Source organism: Dreissena polymorpha, chromosome 5 (genome assembly GCF_020536995.1).
Source record: "Dreissena polymorpha isolate Duluth1 chromosome 5, UMN_Dpol_1.0, whole genome shotgun sequence".
Lineage (NCBI taxonomy): Eukaryota > Metazoa > Mollusca > Bivalvia > Myida > Dreissenidae > Dreissena > Dreissena polymorpha.
The window spans coordinates 45,938,540-45,952,125 of record NC_068359.1 but is presented as its reverse complement, the minus strand read 5'-3'; the positions used below and the strand labels follow the sequence as shown (position 1 = coordinate 45,952,125).

The window sequence follows — 13,586 nt, the reverse complement described above, 5'->3', positions numbered from 1 at the left end:
AGGTTTTACTATAGCCATAAAAGGAAAAATGCCTGTCCACCCGAAAGCCATGTTTTTCAGCCAACCGGCATCATTTTTGAACTCGTCCAAGATATTATCGGGATACATCTTCTGACAAAATTTCATGAAGATCAGGCAGTAAATGTGACATTTAAGGTGTTAACAAGATTTTACTATAGCCATATAAGGAAAAATGCCCCGACCATTGGAAGCCATGTTTTTCAAGCAAACATAATTTGTTTCAAACTCATCCATTATATCAATGAAAGCAATCTTCTGACCAAACTTCATGAAGAATGGACAATAAAGGTGGCCTCTAGAGTGTTAACAAGGTTTAACAAAAGCCATATATAGCGCTATAAGGACAAATGCCCCGCCCCCTGGTGGCTATGTTTTTTAAGCTACCAAAACCATTTTCGAACTCATCCAGTATAGCATTGGAAGAAATATTCTTACAAGTTACATAGAGATCGGAAAATAAATGTGGCCTCTAGAGAGTAAACAAGGTTTCACTATAGCCATATAAGGAAAAATGCCCCGCCCCCTGGCGGCCATGTTTTTCAATAAACCGACGTCATTTTACAACACATCCAAGATATTTTTGGAAGGAATTTTCTGACCAAGTTTCATAAAGATTGGACAATAAATGTGGCCTCTAGAGTGTTAATTAGATTTCACTATAGCCATATAGAGCCATATTTGGAAACATGCCCCGCCCCTTGGCAGCAATGTTTTTCAAAAAAACATAACAATTTTTAAACTCATCCAAGATATCATTGAGACAAATTATCTGACCAAATTTCATGAAGATTGGCAATAAATGTGGCCTCTAGAGTGTTTACAAGGTTTTACTTCAGCCATATATAGCCATTTAATTAACAAGAGGGCCTGAAAGGCCAAAAGTCGCTCACCTGAGATAACAAGGTATTATTGGGACAAATCTTCTGACCAAGTTTCATGAAGATCGGAAAATAAATGTGGCCTCTAGAGTGTTAACATGGTTTTACTATAGCCATATAAGGAAAAATGCCCCATCCCCAGGCAGCCATGTTTTTCAACCAACCGGCATCATTTTTGGACTCGTCAAAGATATTATTGAGATGAATCTTCTGACCAAGTTTCATGAAGATCGGACAGAAAATGTGGCCTCGGAGTGTTAACAATATTTTACTATAGCCATATAAGGAAAAATGCACTGCCCCTGTTGGCCATGTTTTTAAAGCAGCCAAAACCATATTCGACCTCATCCATGATATAATTGGGACAAATCTTCCGACCAAATTTCATGATGATCGGAAAATAAATGTGACCTCTAGAGTATTAACAAGGTTTTACTATAGCCATTTAAGGAAAATAGTCTCGCCCCCGTGGTGGCCATGTTTTTCAACCAACCGGCATCTTTTTTTTAACTCGTCCACGATATTATTGGAATGAATCTTCTGACCGAGTTTCATGAAGATCGGACTATAAATGTGGCCTCTAAAGAGTTAACAAGATTTTACTATAGCCTTACATAGCCATATAAGGAAATAAGCCCCGCCCCATGGCGGCCATGTATTTCAAGAAAACGTAACCATTTTCAAACTTATTCAAGATATCATTTAGACAAATCTTCTGACTATGTTTCATAAAGATCGGAAGATAAATGTGGCCTCTAGAGTGTAAACAAGGTTTAACTATAGCCATATTAGGAAAAATGCCCCGCCCCCTGGCAGCCCTGTTTTTTAACCAACCGGCATCATTTTTTGACTCTTCCAAGATATTAGCAAGATAAATCTTCTGACTAAGTTTCATGAAGATCGGACAGTAAATGTGGCCTCTAGAGTGTTGACAAGATTTTACTGTAGCCATATAAGAAAAAAAATGCCCCGCCCCTTGGATGCCATGTTTTTCAAGCAAACACAATTATTTTCAAACTCGTACAAGATATCATTAAGACCAATCTTCTGACCAAACTTCATGAAGATTGAACAATAAATGTGGCCTCGAGAGTGTTAGCAAGGTTTTACAAAAGCCATTTATAGACATAAAAGAAAAAATGCCCCGCCCCTGGTGGCCATGTTTTTAAGCAACCAAAGCATTTCCAAACTCATCCACGGGATCATTGGGACAAATCTTCTTACCAAGTTTCATGATGATCGGAAAATAAATGTGGCCTCTAGAGTGTTAACAAGGTTTTACTACAGCCGTATAAGGAAAAATGCCCCGCCACCTGGTGGCCATGTTTTTCAACCAACCGGCATCATTTTCGAACTAGTCCAAGATATTTTTGGGATGAATATTCTGACAAAGTTTCATGAAGATTGGACAATAAATTTGGCCTCTAGCGTGTTAACAATATATTACTTTAGCCATATATAGCCATATTATTAAAAATGCCCCGCCCCTTGGCAGCAATGTTTTTCAAGCAAAGGTTACCATTTCTGATGAATCTTCTGACCAAGTTTCATGAAGATCAGACAATAAATGTGGCCTCTAGAGTGTTAACAAGATTTAACTATAGCCATATATAGCCATATAAGGAAAAATGCCCCGCCCATTGGCAGCCATGTTTTCAAGCAAACGTTAGCATTTTCAAACTCATCCAGAATATCATTGAGACCAATCTTCTGACCAAATTTCATAAAGATCTGACAGTAAATATGGCCTCTAGAGAGTTAACAAGGCAAATTTTGATGGCGCACGATGGACGACGCACGACTGACAAAAAGCGATCACAAAAGCTCACCATGAGCACGTTGTTGTCAGGTGAGCTAAAAAAAAGAGCATTTTGTATTATGTTAAATTCATGTTACCAGACCACATCTAGCATTGAAATTTTGACTTTTGCTATAAGGAACATTGATTGTTTATGTGTTAACTTCATTTTTCGAAATATAGTACGAAATATTCATTGATTTTGAGTGTGTATGGGCTTTTAACCTTCAAATATACAAAGATGTAATGATTATGATAAAGATTGTTTAAGTAAAAAGCAACAACTAATAATGTATCAAAACGACTCATTTACATGAAACACTTTGTCTTAACCTTTTCCCCCATAAGAAGCAGAGTGAAAACGAGGTAGGTAGGCTGATGTTATCACAACACATGGTCTTATGCTGGTTTATATTTGTGAAGTTATTTTTAAAATCCATCAATATACGACAAACTAAATGCTGAGAGAGGAAATTTTGCACAGACATACAGATGAATGGCGCAACAACTATATTCTGCCTTCTTCGAAGGGGGTCATAAAAACAATTATTCAAACAGACATCCTTATATTACTTGCTGAAAGGGGATTGAAAGTAGAAAGTTGTGAGCACCCATCTTCCTAAGGGATACCCATCCACACAAATAATAAGAGGGCCTGAAAGGCCCAAAATCGCTCACCTGAGATTACAAGATATTATTGGGACAAATCTTCTGACCACGTTTCATGAAGATCGGAAAATAAATGTGGCCTCTTGAGAGTTGACAAGGGTTTACTATAGCCATTTAAGAAAAATTCCCCGCCCCCCTGGCGGCCATGTTTTTCAACCAACCGGCATCATTTTCGAACTCGTCCAAGATATTATTGGGATGAATCTTCTGACCAAGTTTCGCGAAGATCAGACAATAAATGTGGCCTCTAGTGTGTTAACAAGATTTTACTATAGCCATATATAGCCATATAAGGAAAAATGCCCCGCCAATTGGCAGCCATGTTTTTGAAGCAAACGTTACCATTTTCAAACTCATCCCAGATATCATTGAGAAAAATTATCTGACCAAATTTCATGAAGATTGGACAATAAATGTTGCCTCTAGAGTGTTAACTTAGTTTTACTAAAGTCAATATATAGCCATGTAAAGAAAAATGCCCCGCCCCCTGGTGGCCATGTTTTTAAAGCAACCGAAACCATTTTCAAACTCATCAAAGATATCAATTGAACAAATCGTCTGACCAAGTTGCATGAAGATCGGACAATAATAGTTGCCTTTTGAGTGTTAACAATGTTTTACTACAGCCATATAAGGAAAAATGCCCCGCCCTCTGGCGGCCATGTTTTTCAACCAACTGGCATCATTTTCGAACTCGTCCAACATATTATTGCGATGAATCTTCTAAACAGGTTATGGAGATTAGACTAAAAATGTGACCTCTAGAGAGTAAACAAGGTTTTACTATAGCCATATGAGGAAAAATGACCCTCCCCATTGGCAGCATGTTTTTCAAGCAAACGTCACCACTTTCGAACTCATCCAAGATATCATTGACACCAATCTTCTGACCAAATTTAAAGGAGGATTGACGTAATGTCACTTGGTAGGGAAAATGCATAAATCTATTGTTCTAACGAACTCGTCCAAGGCAATCCGTGCATAACGTTTCATTACGAAACAGACAAAAGTATTCCGCAATCGTATCGATAGAAACCAGTAAACAACATTCGTTTCCGAGAAAATAAATATATTATTTATTTATATTCAGAAATTAATAAGTCTTATTTTACGACTACAACGATTAAACAACACATTTATTCAGTAAACTAGTTTTAATGACACGATTGCAATATATTTTGCCTCCCAATAAACATTAAAAAATGTAATAGAATGCATTAAGTATTCACTAACAGATCTATTTAATATGTTATACAGGTAAAAAGTAGGATATAAAGGCCGCAGCGCTAAACAAAAAAACAGCCGGTGGTAACCACGAGCCCCGAAAGATCGGCTATTCACTCGTGGAAACTTGCTACTTGAACAATATGTCTACCGGAGGTGGATTGGCACACTTTTACATAACTCTTTTTATATCAATAATCGCTACACTTGCGATCACACATCAATAATCGCTTCACTTGCGATCAAACTGTTACAAGACTCGTTTAATATCAATAATCGCTACACTTGCGATCACAGTTTTACATGACTCCTTTAATATCAATAGTCGCTACACTTGCAATCACTCTTTTGCATGACTCTTTTAATATCAATACTCGCTACACTTGCAATCACACTTTTACCTGACTCTTTTTACAGAAATAATAGCTACTCTTGCGATCAGAATCTTTTAATATATATAATCGCTACACTTGCGATCAGACTCTTTTAATATCAATAATCGCTACACGTGCGATGGGACTCTTTTTTGTTATAATTTCCAGTGGTTTATAGAAAAATATCAGTGATTTAAAAATTAATAATTTCACTGCTTCAAAAAGTGAAAATAATCAGTGAAAAATATCGATAAGTTTCACTGTTTACTGTGAAATGACGTAATTCTTTACGAAATGACTTTAAATATTTGTTTTAATATCATAAATACGTTATCTTCTATCCAATAGCTGATTTTGAAGCTGCGGAAGGAAGGTTCGCTTATATTTTCCCATCACAGTAGAACCCATATACATGGTTATCAGCTAATGATAGCAAAACCCAAAACAAGGGTTTTTCAGCTAACCTTCGTTAGAAAGGTATTTATTGTGACTTTTCGGACAAAGTAAGTAGGTCTATGTCGTAACAGACATTACCGTTAGTGAAACCACAAAAACACCAAACATAGCATATATTAGTTGCATTGTTGGCACTTCAGAAAACAAGGATAAAAGGATGAAAAAGGTGGTCGGATTCCTCCAGAAAACAGCTTGGAGCACGTCAGAAAGTGGGGTGTGATTAATATACGCATACAAGCAGACAGAGCTCTTAATTCATGCGGTCAGATCCTAAGAAGGAATGAATCCTTAGATTAGAGATAAGAGTAAGCCTTTCTTAGTCGAGGCTACCAACGAGAAAGATAAGCCGCAGACACATTTCCCCTCCCCTTTTTAAGGAAAATGAAGAGTCTCTTGCGAGAACCTCGAATGGACTAACAATGCTGAGATACAACTTCAAAGCCCCGACTGACCAGAGAATTCTATCTTTATCTTCATGTCTACCAGTTATAGAAAAACTTGGGACCTTCAAGATTTTAAGAAGCCATATAGGGGAGTTGATATTAAGCAAGGAATTCTGGCTGACACAACAAAGTGAAGACGCCATCGGATCAAACTGAAAATGGTCGTATTTAACAGAAAAATCATGAATTTCACTTCTCTGAATGGCTGAAGCCATAATAAGAAGGAAAACCGTCTTATAATATTTTTGGAACAGTAAATAAACCTGATAAAGGGGTTCATAGGAAGCCTAGTAAGAAACCAAACAGCAACCCAAATCCCCTTAAAAGGTAAAGGAACGAAAAACATAGCGTTGAAGTTCCATGGCTTGGATCAGTTCCGAAATAGCTAGGTTAGCACATACTTGTGATGACTTACGAAAGCCAAGGTATGCGAAAGCATAGTCAGTATCCTTTGATGAAGATAAGAACAAATTTCTATCATCAAAGAAATACATGAGAAAAACCTCCATGTGTCTAGCATATTGATTGAGGTTACAATATACTAAATCTTTTGGGAGTGCAATGCTATACTCTTTAAAAACCTGAACATCATTTATAAGAATACACAATTTTCTGTGTGGGCACTTGCCATAACTTTATTTTAGAATGTTTCTTTGTGCATGTGGTAGGGAAAACATTGATGTTTAACATAAATTCACTCATTTGCTTGAAGGTTAAAGACTACATGAGACTTTGACAGATGGCGGGAAACCCTCATCCACTGGTACGAACCCGGTAAATTGATGGCTGTAAAACAGTGACCGCTGATTCGCATCGAGTTTTTTCTTGCAAAACGCATGACCCCCTTTTTTTATTGCCTAAATCATTGCGGCTTGGAATGCTCTTTAAGAAAAGGTATGGTTATGGGGGTCTCTATGCGCAAAAGTTTGACTTTATTTTTTGTTGAAGTTATTGCTTTTACATTGAATTTGTGTAGCAAATCTTTTGGTATATTGTAACCTTGAGGAGATCTTATGCCCTCGAAAACGAATTAAGAAAAGAACTTCCAGAGAACCTCATAGACAGTTCTGGTGGAATTATCTTTGCAAAAAAAACGAGGATTAAAGCCCTAACAGAAAAACGTTCTTCTGTAAGGATTACCGAATAATGGCTAGACGTGAAGTGTCACATATTAGGATCCGTATAAATCTGTCTCACTAAGATATGATATTGGACCTGTGAGGAAATTTCCTGGAAACATAGTACATGAAACTGACAAAGTCGTCGAACCATAATCCCATGGATCACCAAGTAGCGACCAGGATGATATGGAAAAAGCTCACCATGATATTCTAAGAAGAAAATAATGGATGAGATTCAAGCGTAAGCATCCAGTTGGTATCAAGCGGGCGAATGTGAGACAATCGCACACGCTGCGGGATCGTAAACTGGACTCAGGTAAAGAGGAACTATGTTGTTGTCTCTGGTCGCATACAGGTCGACCAGTTGACAACAAAACATAAGAAAATTTTGATTGACCACTTGGTGATGAATTGTCTAATCAGACAGAACAAACTCAAAGGCAAAAACGTCTTACAGGACGTTGAGACGACATGGAATGTATTAGGACGATAGAGAGAAATTGATGTTCTTGCAAAGAACGAGTAATTCCTGGTTTCCAGATACTAGTAGTGTTCACCTCTGTGTCTGAAGGTAAACCATGACTGATGTGTTGTCAGTATAAACCATAACATAGGAGTAGCGAAGATATGTTCCAAATGAAAAACAGCTAAAAAGAATGCTAGCTTTTCGAGATTGTTGATGTGCAGGTGATACTCCTGAGGGTTACTAGACGTTTCCACCCCAAACCATGTCCTCACTGTGGACGCTGCCATCCAAAACCGTTTCATCCAAAGACGTTTCCTTCCCAAACCATTTCCATCCAAAACGTTTCCTTCCCAAAATAATTTACATGTGGACGTTTGATATTAGATTAAGTAAAGATAATAAGGTATTTTGATGCTTTTTACATTGGATTAATTAATGAAAATTAGATGTTTTTTGTGTTAAATTTGATCTTATTAATATATAAATGTATTCTAAATTTTGATTTGTTTCTTATAATGAATATGTTTTTATGTTTTTGCATTACTAAATTCATCCTAATGCAACTCAAATGTAATAATAAATAATACTATATAATTGTATCAGAATATTTATTATTCATTTGTTCGGGCACGCAACCGACTAATCAGACATTTGGTAACTGATGTTTTTTTTTGTTTTGCTTTAAGGATAGTTATTTGTATTCTATTTCATTTTTATGAAGTTCCCATACAAGCATATTAAGATGTCCTCAGATTTTATTTCTTTTTGTCATAAAATTACTTTACTCTGAATGCCGAAAATTATAAGATCATTCTTGGTTAATTAAAAAATCATTTTTAACTTAAATGACTCAAAATTGTTTATAATAAAAGGAATACTACGCAAGTTAAATTTTACTTGTAAGTGTTTGTATCAGTCTCGTGGCTTGCGCTATTTCGTATCACACTCGAGGCAATTGCCGGTATTTCAGATTCAGAAATATGAACGCGGCTTTCAGATCTTGAATCTTGTACCGGAAAACAAGAATAATATTTGACGTTTCTGTCCCAGCCGCTTGATATATTTTAATAAATATGACGAAATAAGCAATAGCTAGCCAGAAGCACAATATATTTTAAGCCCAACATTTTGCCGCAAATAATTGTTACACTTGTAGTTGTCTCGATGTGATAAGAAGATAATTGGACCGAAAAGGACTTTGCTTTAACAGCTGATAATGACATGTTTTGTACTGAAATGACCGGCATTGTAGACTGCGATGTATAATCCGAAATAATAAAGTTTGATTTATACTTTTTGCATTAAGTAAAAAACGTATACACACGTTATATGTATTATATTTAGAATACCAATGCAGGTAGTTCGTACTTTTGTACGCATGTTGTTCCATAAGTCCAATTCTTTACAATACCTTCATAAATATGGATAGCATCACAAAGTCTAAATGTCAGACAATTCTTATTCAAGTACACATGTATAACCATAAAAACATGTTAGACAAACTATGTTTATTGGAATTTTTGTATTGTTCGTCAGTATTTATTACAGTAGCTGGACATTTGGACATACACATTTTTTTAATATCGAACATGCCATCTCGCATTATTCCCATGAGTCACGTCTTGGTCATTTGGGTAGGGATCCCACATAGTGTGCACTATAAATAATGTTTAAGCGGATTCCCACGATCTTATATAAGCACAGCCGTTATAGATATTTATACAACAATATTGAATTTTATGAAAAATTCTACATCTTGCATCACTTATCAAATAAAACAAACAATGGATTATTTCAAAATAATTTATCCAATTCCATTGTTATTTTTATGCACTTTTTACAAATATAAACTGTTTTAATGAATAAAAACAATATTTTAAAATTGTTTTAGCATAAGCAATTAATTATTTAATGAAATCAAAACACTAATTAGATATTGTAAATAATAAAGAACAAATAGCCATAGATAAAAAGCACAGTTATGTTTCAATTGTACGTCATTAAAAGTAGTCCGGCTAGTATGGTTATACGGAATTGGAGAACTAGCGAGTAGCATAATACGGGAATTATTTGTGTGCAATTGTATTTTTACCGATTGATGCAACATGTATTATTTGGGAATATAAAGCATGTATATATACAAATCTTTTTTATCTGTTTTGTTGTGTATTTTTTTGTTTTTAATTAGACAATAAACAACTTATTGTTGAGGGCTATTTGTGTTTTTGGATATAGGTTATTCATACGATATTTATTTTGTGAAGAGTGGTATTTAAGTATATACAACATTGTTAATCTGTGACCTTCGACCTAACTTCACCCCGACACAAGTTTAAAGTATTAACTCGTTATATCAGAAAAATATTAGACAAATACTCAATGTTTATGAACAATTCAGTTGTTTCCTATTTCGTCTAAATGTTGTGATTCTATTCATTGAACATCCGCAAGTTAATAATAGATATAGGCTTATAGTTTAAATAAGTTGTCTTATAGATCGAAAATGCGAAGAATAGTAAAAAAATCATATTTGCAATCCAGTATCAAATTATGACACATACACTTTTTTAGAATAATTACACTGAGCAAAGACTTGCCATGGGCTTTTTAAACAATATCAACTTCTTTCAGTTTTAGTAAGAGAATACTGAGTTTCATATGTATGACACACTTTATTCCGTTTCTTATTTCAGTTTAGTTATTTAGTATTCATAGTGTCGTTAATAGTATCATTATGTCTTTTCAATTTTGTATTCTTTCGTTATGTGTGTTTTGCTTTTGAAGCATGTCATAATTTAACAACACTTAATTTTAAATCACAATGTGATCTTATGACAGTCAAAATCAATATTTCACAATCATTTAGGTTGTTTAATCAACAGAACTTAACAGCAAAACATGGAAAAAAAATATTGTGCTTTTGGTTTCATTTAAAGGGATCTTTTCACGCTTTGGTAAATTGACAAAATTGAAAAAAGATGTTTCAGATTCGTAAGTTTTCGTTTTAGTTATGATATTTGTGAGGAAACAGTAATACTTAACATTAACCATGCTCTAATATAGCCAGTATATGCATCTTTTGACGATTTTAAAACCTAAAAATTATAAAGCGTTGCAACGCGAAACGATTGAATAATTTGGAGAGTTCTGTTTTTGTCGTTAAATTTTGTGAAACTACGAAGATTGCTTATATAAGGTATAAAATACGTCATGAATGTGTACTCGGCGGAATAGCTCAGTGACCAAAGCGTTTTTACTTCAGGAGTCTGGCAGGACTCCAGGGGTCACTGGTTCGAAACCTGCTCCGGGCAATGTTCTTTTCCTTTTTTTATTTTTTTTTCTTGATTTTTTACTGGAGCTTTTATCATTTATCAATATAAAGCATTTAATGAATAAGTTAAAAAAATGCCAAAATCTGTGAAAAGGCCCCTTTAAAACAACACCATAAAGTTTATATTTATGACAGATCAATATTTCGTGATTTAATCAATTTAATTAAAAGATAAATACGTTAACACAATTTCTGAGAAGTAAACTTACCTTCTTTTCATGTTTACAGTACTAGTATTAATAAGTTTTATCTTCAATGTAAACAATAATTCAGTCCATAGCATTTAAATACCAAATCCACATTTTCGATGTTTCATTTCTACTCCAAAGTTATTATTTTGAATATAAACACCAACGACGTATGGTAATATTAGCCTTTCCTGTAAAGCGTCACTTTAAAATAACTCGTGACAAAGCGTGGTTTTCCCCCAATATAACTTCCCACATCGTCATTCAATTCATTCAGTCATTCATTCAGTTGAAACCCACAATCGATCACAATCTCAAAGAAATTTAATACATACTTGATTATTAAACAACGAGTTATATTCGTTTAGACACAATACGGACATACTTGTACCATAAATAACACGGTTCCTACGTTAGTAACAGTTTTATGTGTTTCGCTCAAACCACGCAATTTAAAAGAAATTCCATATTGATGTCAACCATCACAACAACAATCGAGAACAAAATTCGGAAGTTTATGCGGCGTCCATCGAATGTGTTGCCATGTTCAAAGAGTCAGAACACAAGATATAATGCTTGATTAATATTTAGTAATAATTAAACACTACTAAAAGGGAAACTCTGATAATACATACTTCACCATTCTTAAAAGGCAATTCTTGTTATATACACTTTACCGTATACGTTTTAATCAACCGCAGTGACCATGCTATTATTATTATTGTGTCTTTGTGCCGTATGAATGAATCTGCATGAAAATTACTTTTAGACTCACATCGCACATCGAATAATTTCTGACGTCAGTTGTCAAAACGAAAGTACGCTCGAATTTGCGAGTGAAGTTGACGGTCGGCGAGTAAAGTTTGTTAAATACCTGACCGACCGGTCGAATGCTGTTTTTTTCCGGTTGAGAAATATAATTTCAGTTCCAAAACTCCTGCCACATCGATACAAATTTCGAACTATTTTTCGAACAAACAAAACATAGATTCAGTACACAAAGAAACTGCACTTTCGTTTTGACAATGTAAATGAGCTCATTCTATACATAGATGGTGACGTCACTACGCTATTGTCAGTAAGACCGGTGTGACACAATGAAATGAGCTAATAATGTCGTTTCGGCCCTAAACCAAAATGGCCACGGATGATTACACCTTAGATAAATCAGCTTCAAGTCTTTTCGTTCCCAAATCTAAGACGTTTCGACCCCAGAAACAAAGTCATTTCGGCCCCAATATAATCAATCTTCTTCTCTGGTGAGGTCTTTTTGAAAACCTGGGGAAAACGTTTTTTTTATATTATTTAATACATCTAATATAATTAAATTCTGTTTTGGTTTTAAATTGAAATTCATTTATTTAGTATTATTAATATTATTATTTAATATTATTAATATTTAACCGATAAATATACGTATTATACTTTAAATTATTATTATATTTTAAATTTCATTCAACTCCATCAATAAATGAATTAACTGATTTAAATGATTTAAGACTAGAATGACATTTTAATACATGGTTAACACTGTTTATATGAATGATACTTTTACACGTCATCTGTACCTTTTAAAATGTGTTAATGATATTTAGAATCTATATCACGATAATCTGTCCATAGTCTCGTAACTCAAACTGAGTGATTTGTACATTTTGTTGTATGCATTTTAACTAAACTAGCTTTTATTATATTTTATTAATTGACACATGTTTAAATCATATATACAATTGTATGTGCACTACGGTGCCTTTAAAAAGTATTTGAGATCGCAAGACTTGTTAGCAGCGGTACTGAATTAATATGATGTAACCAATAAAAATGGGAGTTATACAAGATTTGTTCTGTTCTGATAAATTCGTAAGAGTGATCTTTTAGGAAATCGATAGCAAGCTTACAAATTATTGTATGGTTTGCCATATCTTTTTCATGTACTTGCTTAGGATGTTTTTGTAATGTAATATTTAGGAAAACTCAATAAACAAATGTGTGTTGTTCGTGCATACTCTTACTAACCTCGTTTTTAGCAGTTGTCACGTTATATTTGTAGATCACGAGATGATACTCCGAACTTGGTTAATGCAATTCTTAAATGCGATTGTGTGTTCTTTTTTATTATTTGAACGTGTGTTTAAATAAGCATGTAGTCTTTTTGAATTGTTTAAATTTAACTTCCAGGTTTGTTTGAAGATATCTAACTGTTGTTGTAAAGTATGAAAATATAAAGGCATATATTAAGTCCCTAGATAAAATCAATATACCTATGCGATTCTATTGCACATATATAATATACTGACACGAGTACAGTTCGTGAAGACAATGTACAAGGTATTCAGGCAATGACTGAGGCTAAGTAAAATATAAGTAAACGTTCACTTAAAAAATAGACATATGAACATATTAGTTGGTATCTTACAATTATGGTAAACATCAATTTCATATAGTACATTTTGAAAACGTTTTTCAGTTTGTAATAATATGAGAATTAAGTCACACCTCGCTATGCAGTATTCACTCAACGTGCAATGGCACGCGCATTTTACATTATTTGACACTATTGAGTTAATGATGTTAGCACATTTCAAGCTGACAGAATATTATCAAATTTTATTAGGTA

The 13,586-nt window shown here is 34.2% G+C and overlaps 1 protein-coding gene across 1 annotated transcript in view; it reads right to left on the bottom strand.

The window, feature by feature from the left end:
* The window catches only part of LOC127880497 (transcriptional regulator ATRX-like), a 55,346-nt gene extending 43,363 nt beyond the window's left edge, over positions 1–11,983 (bottom strand). Inside the window, exon 1 of the mRNA XM_052427793.1 lies at positions 11,745–11,983. The gene's annotated coding sequence lies outside the window, so the exon portion shown is untranslated. The remainder of the gene's footprint in view (positions 1–11,744) is intronic.
* Positions 11,984–13,586: the final 1,603 nt, after the last annotated feature.